General features: G+C 33.3%; 1 protein-coding gene and 1 long non-coding RNA gene across 11 annotated transcripts in view; one reads left to right on the plus strand and one right to left on the minus strand.

Annotated features, from left to right (window-relative positions):
* LOC143223043 (uncharacterized) overlaps positions 1-19326 on the minus strand; it is a 409689-nt gene that overhangs the window by 184337 nt on the left and 206026 nt on the right. The gene's annotated exons all lie outside the window — the stretch shown is intronic.
* LOC143223048 (uncharacterized) lies at positions 339-14642 on the plus strand. The gene is made up of 3 exons (XR_013012638.1): positions 339-468; positions 4758-4956; positions 13674-14642. It is a non-coding gene; the product is annotated as an uncharacterized LOC143223048 (long non-coding RNA).

Genomic DNA, 19326 nt, shown 5'->3' on the forward strand with positions numbered 1-19326 from the left:
TGAGTCTGATTAAGCCAGAAAAAATAAACCACCATAGAAGTATAAAATATGGATAACACTCATCCAAAAATACTTATACGTGGGAGCGATGAATATCAACAAATATATAATTATACGTCTTGGAACATTTATTACTTAAAATAAAAAGTATAGTATTTCACAGAAAGTTAGGGATATTAGGACAACTTAATAAAAATTATGTTTATTAAAATCAGTTTAAAGGGACTAAAAGAATTATGTGACTACAATGTACAGCAGTGTTTAAGACACTAGGGGAAAGAGCTGAATATACATTTAGTGCGTCATTAAAAACGTTTAAATCTTGGTACGCCAGCTAAGCAAATCATTTTGCGTGAGGGACTTAAAATTGCTCTTGGAGTCCAATGTTATCGTTTCATCATTATTATCCAGCTACATTGATTCGAAAGTCAACTGTTTTCAATAGCGAAGATTTCGACAATTTAAAAGGTGAGATAAGTCCATTTACACTGGGATCAATGAAATGAATTTCTTACTGGATGAGTGAAATGTTCAACTTACTGAAGTTGTCATCGGACTTGTAAACACGTCTATATATATGTGCGCGTGCGCGTATGTACATAAGAAGTTGCAGTTCCATATTCAGAATTATGTATCATACGTATGTAAACTATCTTCGTCAGATTTTTAAAATGTTAACACTTCATACAATGTGTTATGTGCATTACATTAGATTTCACACAGAAATATTGGTGTTTATTATACTTTATTTCAAAATTGCAAACCCAACTGGTTTATATAAATGGACGACTGATTATACGCGGCCAAGCTCTTTTAACTTTTCAATACACTCTCAGTTCCATTAAATGCAAACAGACAAAGAATAGCTGACAAGTAATACTAAAAATAAACAACCTTAAGATCGTTTATTTTTAGTATTGATATGACTTATACACACTAATATGTACTACATAAATTAATAATAGCTGGCTACTGCTGGTCAACAACAAATAAACTTCTAGTATGGGCTGAACACAGAGAGCCACACAGCTGATCAAAGCTTGTAGAATAAGAGGAGGTAACCAGACGTATATATATTTAGTAAAAGAAGCACCTGAAGATGGGATATTATATATATATAAATAAAACTCTTGAACAGCTGACTTATCACACTAAAATTCGTGCTTCGATTGCCCGAGTTGAACACAGAACGATAACCCATTTATATTACTTTGTGCTTTGAAAATTTTCTTTTATTTCTCAATGAGCAAAGAAAAAAAGGATTCCTCTTATTTCTCATTAAGCACAAGGCTACATAAAGGGCTATCTGTACCTTGCCCACCATGCGTATTGAAACCCGGATTCTAGCAGTGTAAGTCCACAGACATACCCCTGAGTCATTGAAGGGTGGCAAGGAAAAAGGGATAATTAGGATATTTCTAAATGAAAACATGGCGTTTGATCATGAGTACATTAGTAAAGCCTCTTTTAAAGTATGGTGGGCTGTACGGAATTGTTACGCCCAATGAACTAATTTTATTGAGGTTTGTGTTTTTCCTTCTGAAGGGGGATTTGTCGGGGCCATTCTAACCAAATGTTGTATTGTACAAAGAAACAAACTGATTAAAATCAACTACAATTATGGGAAATATTATAATGCCGACTGAGAAACTCCTTCATATAAAATTAACTACAAAACACGTGCAACGACATTATATGTATTTAGTAAGATTTGAGCGAGCATGAAAATTGTTTACTTTTATAATTCATTGTTACCTAAAATAAGGAACACATTGATGTTTCTTTAATGTGTTTTTAATCGGTAACAATAAACCAAACTTAAGACTTGGACTATTAAGAGAACTTATAAAACATCGATGTGGCATATCAATATATTTATATATATATGGTTTTATAAGCAACTATTTAACGAATATTTATGCTTTGTTATCACTTTTAAACTGATACAGCTAACTTGCATGTAAAGATAACTCGCGTGGTCTTTTAAAATTAAAAGTAGGAATGCATTAATTTATTATATCTTCGCTTACTCTAAAAAATACAGCGTCATCTACTCTTTTCTAAGTCTTTCCCCTGAGTCAAGATTAAGTGAAAAGGCAAACTTAACTACTAATGTAACAAGACGTTCACAAAGTAACTAGTTTACTTATGGCAAACTTTAATGTATAGGAATTCGTTATTTTAATCGTTTTGGAATATTACATGTTACTTTGCTAACCAAAATATTTAACAATGTATGACCTACAAACTCATATTGTTAATAGTGAAACAATATACACAGGATTGGGTGCTTTATAATGAAACGATTCTGAATATACAAATCAGCAAATCACGTTACAATCACATTCGCACGTATCAGAATTACGTTTTAACATTGGTGATACGTGGGTAGTGTGGTGCAATCGAAAATCAATCTCTTTTGAGAAGAGTATATAACAGCCCTTTCTGATGTAAAATATTCATATACTCTTCTCACAAAAACTTGCTCACATCAAAGATTTAAAATTGTTAAGGTTGGTATATCCCTTGTTCATAATTTTATTCAAAAGCAAAGGAATGTGGATCAACTTGGGGTATCACGACCATAAAGAGAAAGAACGGAAGAAGTCCTACCCCAGCCATAGTAATTAACATAGATCATTTTGTAATAGGCGTGAGTCCACGAAGACAAAGGTCAGTAGCAAGAGCCATCCAAGTGTCCCAGACAACAGTATGCAACGTAATCAAGAATAATCTCCATCTGGAAATGAGACCAGCAGGTTTTCTATTAACACAGATAAAGCTTCCATTCATATCTCCTATTCAACCATCACATGCTTCAATAAGCTGGAGAATGGAATGAGTATTTTTGATGTACATTATAAAGACATCACGGTTAAGTCGAAGGATGAATACCTACGGATTTCTGTGCAACTGGACTGTTAAAAAGGACGCTGAAAAACTGTTGCCCACTAATACTAGATGTATTATGAAAAGCAAACAAAGCGGAGTGATGTAGTTTGGACACGACAGTTTCATTATGGAGCCTTTTGCAATTGAAATTATGCTGCAGACCTACTGATAAAGCAAGGAATAACGTAGATATATGGATTGTGAAAACGTACTGAACTTCTGTATAACATTTTAAAATATTGACAGTTAGCCTACGTCTGTAGGCTCACCCTTTCAACTGTGAGGGCATTATGATATGACAGTCAATCCCGCTTTTCATTGATACAACAGTAGCTCAAGAGCTTGCGACATATGGTGTTGTCTTGTTGCTTTTCCTCTGATCTACACTTCTACATTAGAGATGGCTAGCACAGGCAACGCTTTAGTAGCTTTGCACAAACAACAACCAAAAATAATTGTGTAAAATTTTAAAATATCGCCATTTTAAGATATTTTTATGTAAAAAAGAATTTATCTTTTTAACCCCTAAGGTTTTTCACATTTGCAGTTTTTCGTTTTAGGCTAGGACTGGTAGTATTCGTTGAGTTGGCATATAAAAACTTGAAAAAGTATCCCCATGTAGCGGGAAAGTGTGTTACAAGGAAAGAATCACAATAAAGTAAAATAAGGAAGTAAACCATGAAATATCTAGAGTATTGTAGGGCTCATAAATTTTCAGAAAAGTTTTTGGCCTCATTACAGTGTTTTATTGTCATAAAATAAGAGCAAAGAACAGGACATCAATGAAACATTTTATTTACACTTAAAAATGCTAATTTATGTTTAACAGTGCTGTGTCTTTCTTGAAAAATTCTAATTTCCTTGCTGGTTTTCTCAAAATGTTAAGATATAGTTGTTGGTTTTTAATTTCGCGCAAAGCTACTCAAGGGCTATTTGCGCTAGCCGTCCCTAGTCTAGCAGTGTAAGGCTAGAGGGAATGCAGCTAGTCATCACCACCCACCGCCAACTCTTGGGCTGCTCTTTTACTAACGAATAGTGGGATTGACCGTGATATTATAATGCCTCCACGGCTGAAAGGGCGAGCATGTTTGGTTCAACGGGGATTCGAACCTGCGACCCTCAGATTACGAGTCGAACGCCTTAACCTACCTGGCCATACCGTGCCGTTAAGATATAGCACACCGTATGTTGTCACAAGTAATATATTGCATTCTCTAATAAGAATTTAAGAATTCAATATGAGTTCAAGTAGGCTTAGCTTTGATTTTAGCTTATTATCTTGATTATATGTTTTCAAATTCAGAATGAAATTTAATCAACTGTTCTTTTCTTCTTAAACCTGCTATACTATATTCGAACGGATAAATGTAATGTTACAATGTTTATTACACACACAAAATCCTAACTAAACCTGACGACCTGTCATAGCCCAAAGAAAATGTACATGTCGCTATCTATCGTTGCACAGGCTATTCAAAATTACTTCAACCCACATTTGATTTGATGTTGTTCAAGTTTAGGGAAGTACTAAGGTCACTGTGCTCAAATAATATTAATCTTATAGATCTCACAAGTAGACCCTTTATGAATTGGGAATGGGTTGGGTCAGGCATGCCCCTCGGGCAGTTGCCCCATGTCTATGTACGTCATTGCATATAACTACTTTTTTACACCTTGTACAAGGAAGTCAACAAATGAAATAATTTTAAAGAGAGGGTTTGGTAGATTTATATGATAAACTATAAATTTAATAGAGTGAGAGAGGTATAAGATTCTTATAATGTGTTCCTGTACTTGATATGGGTATCAGGAAGTTCATTATAAGAACGTGAGTAACAGCACTGTGATTGTAATCTTTATACTAGGTACAAGTCCCAGAGGTTAAATTGTGGTGGAACGGCGTCCCACCTCTTGAGGATTCAAGACATTAGCGTTTCTAATCTTCTGATTAGATCACGCTGTGATCTACGTTGCTAATTCAAAGTAAATCACAAAAGTGTCCCACCTCTCTCAAAATCCCAATTTAATCACTGAGCAGTCCTGGATACATTAACCTTCATTTGGGTAAGATATTTAGAACAACTTTTATTCGTTGATATGTTTTTGCCAGTTCAATTTACAAATAGATACGAAGATGGCTTTTCTATCAGGTCCTTTGTATACGATTAACTATGTTCCAGGATGCTATGGCTTCGTTGGTAAGATGGGTAAGGGTTATTAAGAGGTTTATAGCAAATATTAATTCTGGATTTCAGCCTACAAGCTCGTTTTATACTGCTCTATACCAGCAGAATGGTGTTTTAATTCATTATTTCATTGACTTATAGTTTATGTTCCTTTTTTATATAAGTTAGTTGGATTCAATCTTCAGTCCTCATTGTCATGACGTATTTAACTTTTATTTGTGTTAAGTTTATAATACAGTATTGTTTTGCTTTTTTGGTTTGTTACTTTTACGCCCACTCTCTTGTATGGATAATGAAATGTACAGCATATTGGTTTAGCAGTTGAAAACTGCCAATCTTTACATTTTATAACACAGTGCTTAGTACATTTTCATTCAGAAATATAGTTCTATATTCAGGTAACACGCTTGTAAATAGAATGCAGATCTTTATCATTGCTTCAGACCAAGGTAACACACAATAAAGACATAAAACAGTGTCTGAAAGTGAACCGTATTAGATTTCCTAATTATTTGTTTCTTGGCAACATTTGTATTATTGTTTTAGAATAATGTTCAACTCCCCATTTTACATGACTGATCTGGTAAGTCTAATGTTTCGAGACTTGTTGTAATTCGCAGCGCGTTATTATTTGGATATTATTCCTATGGGGTTCTTTTAATGTTCTTATTTATGAATTAGTACATATTTAATACCTACTGCAAAACCATGTTGATCGTGATCCATATTAAGAAGGTAATACAATATATATATATATATTTCTGATGTTTATTACTTAAATGTTTTAACATAAACAAGAAGCGTATACACTCAGAACAATGACTTTTGTGCTGAACCTTGCAATCACCTAGTTTAGTGTCTAATTTTTTCACCTCCATTTAAATAGCTGTTAATGCCTTCTACTGTAGTATTCTAAGTAGGAGTGAACGATACATATCCCACACCACATGTGTTTCAGAAACACTAAAAAACAAAATATTGTTTAAAAACATATTTTAACTCACTATTGAAAAAGAGCATTACAAATAGTTTCCGATGTTACATGTACATCAGGTACACAGTGAAGACTTCAGTATGTACTGTCACTTATATGTGAATTGTATAAGCGCAGTTGGAGAATGAAAAAGCGCTTCTTATATAGTTGTACTACTTTCATATTTTTTTTTGCAGTAAATTTAGTGTATTTTATCAAACATAATACAACGAAAAGCAATGTGTGATCGGTACAAAAATGAGATTCCGTGACACGAAAGTTATTACAGGCACCGTTCATGAAATTGTAAAAAATAAATAAATATAGACGGTTTTTAAACTGAATAGCAATAAATAATTACAAACTAAATGTTAATTTTCTTTTTTGAAATAAGTTGATGGCATAATTAGTAAAATAACAAATTTCGAACTTAAACACCTTTGACGAGAAGTACTCGTTAATTGAGCCCCATAGAAATGTTATTGCATACTTTTATTATTCATCAGATTACTTACTACATTACAAGTCAATACGTTTCACGCACGTACAAAATGATTCATTTTCGGACTGACTAAGTAAAACAGTAAGGCTGGTTTTGTTTTTTTTTGTTTTCACGTACCATCGTTAATTTAAATACCAGAGAGTCTATAAAGGCTGAACAACGGGTATAATTGAAACAATCCTTGACGCTAACAGCAAGTAGCACATGTTTCAGCGTGTAATTTATGTGTACACCGGATTTCTGCGTGTGATCTGCATTTAAACTACAATAACACCAGAAAGTAGTCAGTCGAAAAAAATTGGAAAAGGTTTTGGAGCTGCACTACAAAAATCTTCAATTTCTAACTTCGCACCGAAACTTTGATTATTATTATTATTATTATTTTTTTTTTTGTATGCGTGATCTTGATGGGGACACAAGCTGAGATCCACAAGCACAACACACTGATTTCACGCAGGGCGGACATGTATACAGTGGCAGTAGTAAAGGCTACAGCGGGAATACGAGTTAGAGTACCAGGTGTCCTTTAAATTCCGAAAATCGGAGAACAGAAGGCAATTCTTTTCTATACATGCCGTTAGAAAGCAGCACGATGGGATTTAACCATCATTTGAATATATATAAAGGAATCACCATTGCAATCAAAACTTAGTTACACAGTGCACTTCCACCATAGTATTAAGAGTCTTACTAACATATTACCGTTAAAATTTAAAACACAGTTACAACTGAATACTTGGGTAATGGATTCTTCTGTCTTTCAAACGGTCAGTACTTGTCACACACTAAAATTGATTCTTGTAAATTTTCATAAATAAATATAAGCTGTATTTACTGTTTATGACTCACAAATGTTATGATTTGTTGTTTTTCTAAGGAAATATTTGAGTCATTACATCAGATAATACTGACTTTTGAGAATGTCGAATGTAAGGTGACCCGTACACCCGACATACCCTACCAAAATGATTTTTTTTGAGGGGGTGGTACTAAAGAACGTATAATCATCTTAGGGGTAGCAACATTTTCCGAGTAAAAAATACTGAAAAGAACAGAATTCATATTTTTATTACACTACAATCTATTTTTCTTAATAAGTTCAACGTTACGTATACGTATTAGAAATATATCAGCTTCATTTGTGGTCCCAATTTTAACATATTTGCACCAATACATTACATTAAAAAATCTACGATTATTCTTACTTTCTGATAGTTCAATATTGTGGATGGTGTAAATAATCACCAATATTCTGAACTGAATGTATAAGAACCAATGAAGATGATCTTCGCTTAATATAAGTAAACAGCGTTTTCAGCAACAGTTTGTTTGTCATCGATCAAACGCATTGTACACACAACAGCTTCTCAGAACTTTACAGCTGAGTGATATGAACAAGCATAAAAAATATCTCTGTTTTTGAAGACGTAGCTTTATAGACATTCGGTACCTAGTACAAAAAACACTATAATTTTAGAAACATTTTTCTTTATTGTCAAAAAATATGTTCAGATCTTCGTGTACTCTCCACTCAACGATCATCGAGTGTTATTTTTGTCGGGACAAAATAAGTTTTATTTTCCAAACTTATTTAACCATCAAAAACTTGTTAAACCTGAATGAATCTTACTGTTGCGTGTTGTAGCAAATTCATGTCTTATCAGAGTGTTAAACTGAAATGTACGTAATTCTTTGGGCTAAAAAGCGGGGGTTGAGAAATTGTTTACAAACGTGCACTTTTTTCTCAAGTTTAATCAAAATCATGCAGCGCTTAGAAACGGAAAAGTTAATATTTCTTATAAAATTAATGATGATATAATCCCTTTTCTACTCTACTAAAGTGCAAGCTATTCAGAAATACACTTAAACAATACAAAACGTAAATACGCTTATGAAACTAATGGTTTTTAAACTCTTTATTTCACTGTATTGTAGGATATTGCATGCGTAGAACACCGGTATGTCAGATACGTTGCTCTGTATGTAAAAACAGAAGGTGAATTTAAAAATGAGCAGTTTACAAATTTTGAATGTGATTACCGCATGTGGTGTGGTAAATAATGTGCTTGTTTTTCATTTAGCCTGTTAATCGAATGCCTTAAAAGTGGTTTCACGTATTGATTTTGGGTGTTGTACATTAAGCGATCTAGGTCATTGCTATATATATATATATTGAAAAAATCTAGAAATATTAGTGAATCAACGCAAAACCTTTGACAATTTTTTTATTACGAAGTCCCCAACAGATGGCAGCATATATTCTAATAATTCCTGAAAAATATATTCCATCTGTCAGTTAATTTGCAACACTTTTATTCTAAGCTTATTAGTATTAATGTTCAATCCTAAGTATGAAATGTTAAAAAATTGAAAAAAGAAAATGAAAGACGTGTTAAAGAAATCACAATTGATACAAACACATATATGTGAATATACCTGTGAAACTAGCTTATGGTCTGTGATTTAATTATAGGGAGAAGATATCTTTGCTGAAAGCAGCAATTCACTTCCTGCCTTTTAACTAAAGAGCCACGTGATCGAGAATGGGCATTCTTTTTGTTTTCCACCATTCATCTCACTCTATGTCAGTGCCTCGTGCAGTTCAACCAGCTTATCAAGATTTTTCTACATCATGATTCGTTTAAAATACAATAAGCATACAGATGTGCTAAACACAGTGAGAGAGGGAAAAAACAATATATAAAATACATCACAAAAACTGACCCTTCTTTATGAAAAGGAAAACATTCTGATAAATCTGAGCATATGTAGTAGCACTTTAGAACATTCTTGAAGTATTAATAAATATACGCGTGAATTTTCTATAAACTATAACTGAACTGTAACTAACCAACCTCTCCTGATTACCGCTGAAAAAGCACGATATAACTGCATCATTAGGTTAAGGTTACGCTATTCATAAACATTATCACGCAGGTGTGTGACGTAACCACGATAATTCCACATTGTTCATAGCCTTTATAGTAGAAAAACTCATTAATTATCGGGGTCAATTAGGCTTAAATTAATTGCGTGCTACCGTTTATTTCGCCATTCCGTCTTGAATGAGATGACATAACTTGCTTGTTAAGCATGCTATCGTCAGGAGTTCTTTTTCACTGTCAGGTATATTGTGTCATCGATATTGTTTGGGTGAATTAAGTTATTAAAACACTGTGCCAAAATTACTCGCAGAGTAATATGGAGGAACGTACAATGCTCCCCTATTTTAAAACACATTTATTTGATATATTTAGCATAAGTATCGACCCAGACTCCGATGTCTGGATACATTCGTTCATAACAACTCCCTCTCTTTCTCATTTTCAATACTTTTCACCCGGGTGCAGGCAACCAAAGCGCACGAAAGTCAATGTCTGGCACGTAAGGTATCCATCAACTTTCAAAGAAGGATTTCGAAGTTACAACAAACGTACCGTGATCAATAGTTAGTCAAAAGGATGGGAATTTGGCGCGTGCACCTCGTGACGTCTGACGCCAAAACCTTCCCCCTACCTATCGTTGAACAACCGTGTTCCAACAGTTGCATTGTATGTGATCTGTTATATATATTGCGTGCTGATTTTGAAGTAACGCCGTGTAAGTAAACAACATCTCCACTGAAAAAAACCAACAAAAAACGAACCAGATAAATATTGGAATGAGAAAACGTAATATAGATGAATTGCTGCTATCAAAATATTTCTGTCGATTAAGCAGCGACCTCTATATTGATTCAAATCTGCTTTCATTAGATGAGCTATGCATAACGGTAGAGCATTCACTTCAATTGAATTGACTGAAGATACATTTATCCACTATTTATATAAAACAGCAAATATTCAATACATATAGGTCTTTCATGATTTAATTTCGTTGCTTTCAGAATTTTCGTGCAAAGCTACACAAAACTATATAAATAGCTAACTGTGGACATCAGTCTCTCTATGTATCCTCAAAAGTCACTTGAATATTTTTTTTTATATAGGGTAACAGTTGATCACATGATAATGAATATTAATGCCAGTTGGTGAATAAAGAATATTATTGTCAGTATCATTTGTATTTTTATTAATTTTTCAAATTAATATGTAAAAACTTGTAAAAAATCTCACAAATTAGCTATGGAAATATCAATGATATGCATATACATTTAATGCTCTGAAATAGCTATATATTATTAGTAGCAAATATCGAACAAATTTATCTCGTTGATCCAGAAATCGAAATTACCATGTCTTGATAGCTGTAACAAAAAAGAATAAATTATAATTTAATAGACTTGATTTTGAACTAATGCAATGTTTACATCAAAACATTAACATCTTGCAGCATAAACATTGATTATTTAAGGGCCTTTAAAATTAATTCTTAAATTCTAAATTACTGGCTCGTGACCTAACTAAAGGTGACTGTCTATTTTAAATACTTTTGAATGACTCGCAATTTGTAAGTCCCAGGATAAAAATCCGTCTCCGAACATGTCCGCTTTTTCAGTCATTGATTGGGCCATTACAATTTAACGATCAATATCGTTATTTCTTGGTTTAAAAAAAATAATCCAAAAGTTAGCGAGCGGGTGGTGTTCACTAGCTGCCTTTCCTCTAGTTTGTATTTCAATAAGAGAAGTGGCTGCACAAATAATCCTCGAATAGCTTTGCATAAAAACTAACAAAGAAACTTTTCGATAGAAGGGGATACGACAATGGATTTATGAAAATTAATAAAAACCACGTTTTGGAGTCAATGTAAAAATTAACACATTCCCATTATTGTTTTATTATTTGGCTGGCTTATGCAAGATTTCAGGTATAGGGAAACGTAGGGTGAAACAACTACCTTGACTTTGAATGTGGTTTTTATCAGCTAAGATGAATGTCATGAAAAAGCAAAAGGTTTTAAAATGAACTATGTTTTATTATAAATGCCATTTCTAGTTAGTAAAAATATTATACATTAACCCTTTACATATATTGAAAAAATGAACTTCTTGTAATTGAAGCCAGTTTACTTATAAGACTGGAGAAAACGGATTCTAGTGTAAACCTAAACCTAACAACTGCAAATAGAAATAAGTGCTGCATTTACCATAGTTGTGTTTTCTACACAAAGTATACTGTGCTGTGTGGGGTAAAAGGCTGCATTGCAGGGAGCGAATTATCATACTTCAAGCCACTCATCGCAAAGCAATGGCATGTTTTACAAATTAGTCCATTTGTACTGTGTTTCTTCTGTCCATAATTCCTCATTATTTGAAATAAACAAAAAGAAATTCTCTCAGATCAAATATCTAATTTGTAATCTTAAAAAATCACTGTGCTTACCTTAGATCAAAGTCGTTAAAAAAATGGAAAGTTCACGTATTGATCATTCATCTTCACGCCTGTGTATTTATGCACGGGGTCACGTAAACAATAATTACATATAATTCACCAGCAACATATTATAACTAATTATATACTTAGATAGCTGTGTTATCTCAGGGGACCGTCTTACCTCACTCTCCCCTATGTACACAGTGAGATCAATTGGATGAATGTTTGGGTTTTTTTTGTCCTTTGTGCAGAATCTGAAGCAAAAATCCCATTATAATGAAAACATAACCAAATGTTCAACTCCATTCTCTCAAAGACTTTCATAAGTACTTTTGATATATGCCTTACAATGATGGTTGTACTGGTAAAGTTCAAAGATTGTGTGGCGTTCAACAGTTTCCACTTCTTGTGTAAACAGTTTAAAATATACTTTCCAAAACTACTGATTATATTGTATATTCTGACACTCGAATGGACTATTACGAAACATAACCATGATTTTCCACTTTGTCAAAGTGAAACGTGGAGTTAAGTACCCCTCTTCTCTTCTGACTTGGACTGTTTGTTGTTGTTAAGTTTACTCTGCTCACAGTTTGGATCCCTGACACGTTAGAGCAATTGTGTGAGTTGTTGACATTACATTAAATTGAATTAGTGGATGTCCTTAGCCCACACATTTATAGCTAAACTGCATAAACCTTTAAGACAGTGGTTTAATCATTGGCTGATGCTGCTTATGTACTTACTTCTCTCAGGCTGTTTAAATTTAGTTTTATTCTTCATTTATCTGTGATTCTTATTTGAAAAAAGTAAAGTCACCTCGTAACCAGGGATATTTAGTGAGTTATAAGAGGGTTTATTAAACCTTTCAGGGACATCATTTCAAAAACAAATAGGATTTGATTATACCCTCTTTCAGCAAACTATATTTTAGGAAAAACTTAAATATCGGTGTTTACCTTACTTGCTTTACTAAGTTGATATTTTTTATTTGCTCCAACATTCAATTTGTAACAATGAGAAAATTGAGACATTCGTATTTACGAGACAAAATCCTGTATATCATAAATTACATGCTTCAATTTTCCAATAAATCTGGATCACTAAATAATTCGTAATTGTAAGTATCCAAAAGTGAAAGCAAAGAAGACTATATCATAATATGTGTACACACTACATCTACCATATACATTGCCGACAAGGTCTTTCTTTCAATAGCCTAGGACTAAGTGTTATACATATACATATTTATCATCAATGTGTTGTGATATGAGCCATATTAAACAAATGAATTGTAATTATTGTCATTTTTAGTTAAGTCACTTATAAGTCCAAATTTTAAGACAATAACTAAAAATACAACATTATTTATTTTATTTCATTATTTTAAACCCTGATTATTTAATATTAAGGAAAAAAATATACACATATGTGTCATTTTCCACCCTAATAATTGCAGTATTTTTTTTACATTTTTGGGTCTTCCACCATCATTCATTTGTTAACACTATATAACTCTTGCCAAAACCACTATTATGTCTGTCGTATCCCAGCATTCCTGATGAGCTCCAGCATTGAACGAAAGACTTTGTCGGAAATGGACATAACGTATATAGTGTAGTTGATACATTATTCTTACATATTCTTCTTTAGTTTCACACTTAAAATAAATAATTCAAATGTTTTATAAGCATTCTAAACCTTATCATGAAACAAATAATACGTAAGTGGATAAGGTAACTTTTCATATTGAGTATCAGATTCTAAATAGTAGGTGTACAATTTATTTTATATTGCTTGTATAGGTTTGAGTATCAAGAGAAGAGAATCTGTACAGAAAACAAGATAAAGGAAAAAAAAGAAAAAAACCGGAACGGAAGAATTCCTTGTTTACATCAAGTACAGCCATGTCGACTATGCAAACTCGACTCACGCTCCACACAATCGAATCTATAGAAACCTCGCTGTAGTTTATTTTCATATCAAATAGCCTAGACATGCATGAAACAAACAAAAGAAACATGGCTATTCAATAATCTCACGAATACACTGAAGATAGTTGAGCTGGTGTGAATGTGAGCACTCTGCCTAGTCAGGGATACGCTCCAAACGCTCCAAAATTGGAACAGCATTGCTTTTAGATGAGAAAAAAATTTGAAGTTAAATACCACTGATACGAAATTATTTAGCCGTTTCGGTTTTAGAAAGCACACACACACACACATATACCGTAAACAAAAAGACAGACACACTCCTGGTACAGGTAGGTTCAAAATCATTAGACTTATTACTATTGTGCATACACAAATTAAAGTGAGTAATTTTATCACGAATTTAAAATTGATGTTATTTTTTCTTCAATACCTTTGAAATGTGTGAAGTGTTAATTACAAAATCAATAAGAAAGGCGCCAAGTTGTATTCAATCCATTTGTCTACATATTTGTTATCACCTGCGATCGTGCGCGTGCGCATTGACTTACTTTATTAGTGTTTTGAAAATTTCTATCGAGAAAAGTCGCTTAAGCATTATTTTATCACAAATGTACTTTTTATTACGACAGTTCAAAATTCCCGGGGAGTTTTCAGTAAATTCAAACTCAGTTGTGTTTCTTTTTGTATCAGTGATATATATATATATAAATTAAACTGCTTAAATGGACTAGTTTGTAATACCTGATACCAACATGTCAACTAGTATCTCTAATTCAGTGGGTGGCCAACATGATGAAATAAATTACATAATATTATGTTAAATAAGTAAGTGCCTGCCTTAAGTTATTCAGAGAAAATACAACACAAGCATTCAAAATAAGTACTTTGTTTATCTACAGCTGTTTCCACAGTCATATTACAATGCAGTACCAATAATAGTCATTCACAATACAAGTACGAGCTAAATCATTGCAATAAGCAATCAAAGAACAACCAGAATATAGAAAATCATAGTCATTACCAAAACAAAACAATTGGCATAAAAATGTTGTTAGCAGTAACTTCATGATGACGAGAAACCCATAAAAGGTCGAAACGTTGTTCTCTGCTTTATTAGTAAAAGTTTTAATACCCATACCAGCCGTCTTGAGATGTATTAGTAGTGACTTCGACAGCTCATTTTTAGTTGTATTTATTAATATCATCATGTTATCTGAAATTTAAACTATTAGGCATTAATCCTATGCTTGTAAATGAACATCTGAACGTTTGGTTGTATTGGCTTTACTCTTTAAAGTTTAGTATAATAAAGAATAAAGTCACCAGAACAGCAAGAACAGACAAGCGTTGGTCCACTTAAACTCACTGTATTGAAAATATCTTGAGATATTATCAACAATTACTCCGAAACAGCTTTTTTCAAGGACATTTTAATCTCAGAAAGTCTCTTGACATAATGCATCCCATATTTACTCAACCAAACTCGTTGCATTAGGCCTAATTCAATTTCTTCAACGGGTATTATTGGCTAGTCTAGTACAGTTGGCACTATCAGGCATTTGGATGAAATCAGAGGCTGTTGTATTAGCGCATGGCACCATACGTTTTTGTATAGGACACATTCCATGTAATATGCCGAGTCAAGGCACCTTTTTACAGGATTTAGAGATTGATATAAATCTTTTTTATCCTGCTTAATCCTGCTCATGTCATATTTATGATAATTTTGCATAAAGTAATGGATTAATTCGGTTACACAATCTCTAAAAATGAACTTACATCTGTAACTTGGCTTCAGGATGCTGCTCCAAACATGTAAGCCCACTGGACTTATTTTTGGTGCCAGTGTTGGCAAAGTTTTGTTTGTGTGTGTGCGTGTATATGTCTGCCTTGGTGTGAAAGAAATGCACCTCTACGTAGTACTTTCTCTACCCATACCAGTCGTTTTTTACGTATATAATTTTTTCCACAAGTGAGTTTTCTTGTCATCACGAAACGCATCTCATTAAGAGTCTGGTATATATATATTATCCAAGTAAATTTTGTTTGCAATCATCTGTAAAGGCTCGACATGGCCAAATGGTTAAAGCGCTCGACTCATAATCTGAGGATTGCGGGTTCGAATCCCCGCCACACCAAACATGCTAATCCTTTCAGCCGTTGGGCGTTATAATGTGACGGTCAATCCCACCATTCGTTGATAAAAGAGTATTCCAAGAGTTGGCGGTGGGCAGTGATGACTAGCTGCCTTTCTATTCTTACACTGGTAAATTAGGGATGGCTATCGCAGATAGCTCTCGTGTAGCTTTGCGCGAAATTTAAAAACAAACAGGCAAACAATCATCTGTAAATTTACTAGGCGTTCAGTTGTGGCTGCGGACATCTGATTTAGTCTTGAAACGGATACCCTCTAATTATGAAATATCAAAATCAACAGATAGAGTTTGTCTGCTTACGTTGTAAATGATGATTTGCCTTGTCTAGGTGATTAAACAATCACGTTGATTTGAAAGTGGTTTTGCATTATGTTAACGACTCTGAAATAACTGAAACCCTTCTATGATTCCTTAGCTTCTTTTCTTCCATATGGCTCTCCACGTGAATAAATTATTGAAATCTATTCTTCGTGACCAACTTGTGTTATATTTGAAGCACTTTAAAGTGACAACTAAAATAAAATTGTATGAGACCATTAAATATCTAGACAAGGAAGTTAATAATTTGCACTTCATTTCACATTACGGATCATCAGATACCTAGTCTGTACAAGAAGGGATTAAAACTTAACCTTATTCCATAATTATGTTTTTGTTTCGCTGCAATTATAAATTATTAAATTCTGATTATCAGTTAACTCATCTGTGCGATGCACTTTATACAATAAGATGTACGAACTTTCAAACTTTGACTTCAACAATCAAGTAAGTCTCTTCAATCCTTAGGGTAAAAAATGTTGGTGAGGTAATACTGCAGGGGGTCAGAACTTATCAATAATGATATTACGAAACGGACAAAAAACAACGTTATGTTTCTTTTAATTGCTTAAGGATCCGGTGCCGGCTTAGAAACACCCAACTTACAAATTTTTATCATATTACTAAACAAGTAACAAATAACACGATCTGATTTTTTTAACAGAGTATAAGTTATTGTAAATTAAAAACGTATCTTATTTTCGAATAGTGCAAACTATGTTTTTTAGACTAAAACTCGATACCAATCATTTGGTGCTTTTGTAAATTAGCACACTGCATTTTATTTGATTTTTTTCTATAATATTTATTAACTAATATGCGATAAGAGGTTCACACAATTCGCTCTTATCATTAGCGAGTACAAATAGTACCAACAGTTTCTACAGCGGTTGTAGAAAAAAATATATATATATATATTATGGTCAGAAACGTCCTCGCAAGTCTGCTTACAAAGGAAAACTGTCAAGAAAGAAGACAATGATGTTCAACTTACTACAAGGCCGTGTAGGACTATTCTGAGACACCAAAATACTAAGCAGTTATATCAATGCTATGGAAAAAAACATATGTTTTATTCTGTCTCTTTATCTCTGTTCTTAATGTCCTTGCTTATGTGATGAAAACTTCTATGTATGTCTGCATAAATTTGAACAATTATCAAATAGCTCATTTTGCTATATTTTTGCAGTACACAACGTTTTGATTTCCTGACCATTTTGAGTATCTAATATTTAATTGTGTGGCAAAAAAGCACAACATTTTTGTTCTAGAAAATATGTTTATTAAAAGAACTCTTTTCAAGGTGATGATAACATAAAACACACACTTGTATAAAATACTTTAATTCCAGGTTTTCTTGTACCCAGGTACACTTGGTTTTCTTAATAAAAAAAACACGAAAAGGGAAGTGATAACTGTGTACAGGTTTCAGTTTCAGCTACAAAACAGTATTGGAAGAGCTTTCTATTTTAAAGTTGTTGTTTGGAATTAAGCACAAAACTACACAATGGGCTACCTGTGGTCTGCCGACCATGGGCATCGAAACCCGGTTTCTAACAGTGTGAGCCCCCAGGTACACCGCTGTGCCACCGGGATGGAAATTTTAAGATTTAAAAATAACATTTTAAAGGTTAAAACCATAACAAATCAATATGTAAGTATCATGTTTTAATCAAGACTGATAATCACCACACTATCTTATTGGCCCATTAAAAATTAATTCTCGATTAGAAAACGTTTAAGTAAGATTTTGGAAGTCGGTATTGATTGAAACTGTTAGATTTTTATTCGTAAACTATAACTTGAACTGATTTGGGACTGGCATGGCCAGGTGGTTAAGGCAGTCGACTAGCAATCCGAGGGTCACGGATTTGAAACTCCGTCACACCATACATTCTCGCTCTTTCAGTCGTGAGGGCGTTACAATGTGACGGTCAATCACACTATCCTTGGTAAAAGAGTAGCCCAAGAGTTGGCGGTGGGTGATGATAACTAGCTGCCTTCCTTCCAACCTTACACTGCTAAATTAGGAACGGCTAACGCAGATAGCTCTCGTGTACCTTTGCTCGAAAGTCAAAAACAAACAAACAAACTGAACCGATTCGAGTAAAAGTGATAGTGTCAGAAAATAATTTAAACTAGGTCCAAACAAACTTTTTTTCCACAAAAATAATTGACTTCGATTTTTAAACTTAAACTTGTTTCAAAGAAAAAAATATTTCTAAAATAAAAATGTCGTTTGCCTTATAGTGTGAAAGATTGAAAATGTTAACCCAACTGCGGTATGGACGCTTCATATCGAATTAACGAAGCAACAGGGTAAAATATATCATCATATTTGCATCTAATTCTTGTGTATAGATAAGGTAGAAACAATCAACTATCTCAAAAACAGAGATAAAACTTGCATTTCCCATCATGCTACAATTTAAAAATAAGATTTAAAATTTTGAAAAAAAATTCATTCATAAAGTTCTGCTAGGAAAAAGTACACCCGCAAATAACATTCTCAGGTGTGCTTCCAAAACCAGATTTTTCCTCCTTAAAAATAGTACCACAGTTTACAAGGTTGAAAGATTTGACATACGTCATACCATCACAATTTCTATTTTATAAAAATAGACTTTTCGTACTATTTATGGATTAGCTTCAATTTACTTAATTTATATTTACACCTGAAGGTGGTGCCACAAAATGTGTTTCACTTTTATTGCACAAAATCGTCAGAAATTATTTGTTGTTTTAATTATTTTCTATTTTATCCTCCCTTATCAAGCTATATAGAAAAACAACAACACGAGACAGCAATCGTTATTTTGTCGAAAAACATTATGCCAATGCTTCAGTAAATTTTGTCCAAAAGTGGGAATCTCTTCTATTTGATCCTGTACGAGCTCCTTCAATTAAATGAAAAACAACTGTTGTTTTTGGAATTTCGCACAAAGCTACTCGAGGTTTATCTGCACTAGCTGTCCCTAATTTAGCAGTGTAAGACTAGAGGGAAGGCAGTTAGTCATCACCATCCACCGCAACACTTGGGCTACTCTTTT

Source organism: Tachypleus tridentatus, chromosome 8 (assembly GCF_004210375.1).
Source record: "Tachypleus tridentatus isolate NWPU-2018 chromosome 8, ASM421037v1, whole genome shotgun sequence".
NCBI lineage: Eukaryota > Metazoa > Arthropoda > Merostomata > Xiphosura > Limulidae > Tachypleus > Tachypleus tridentatus.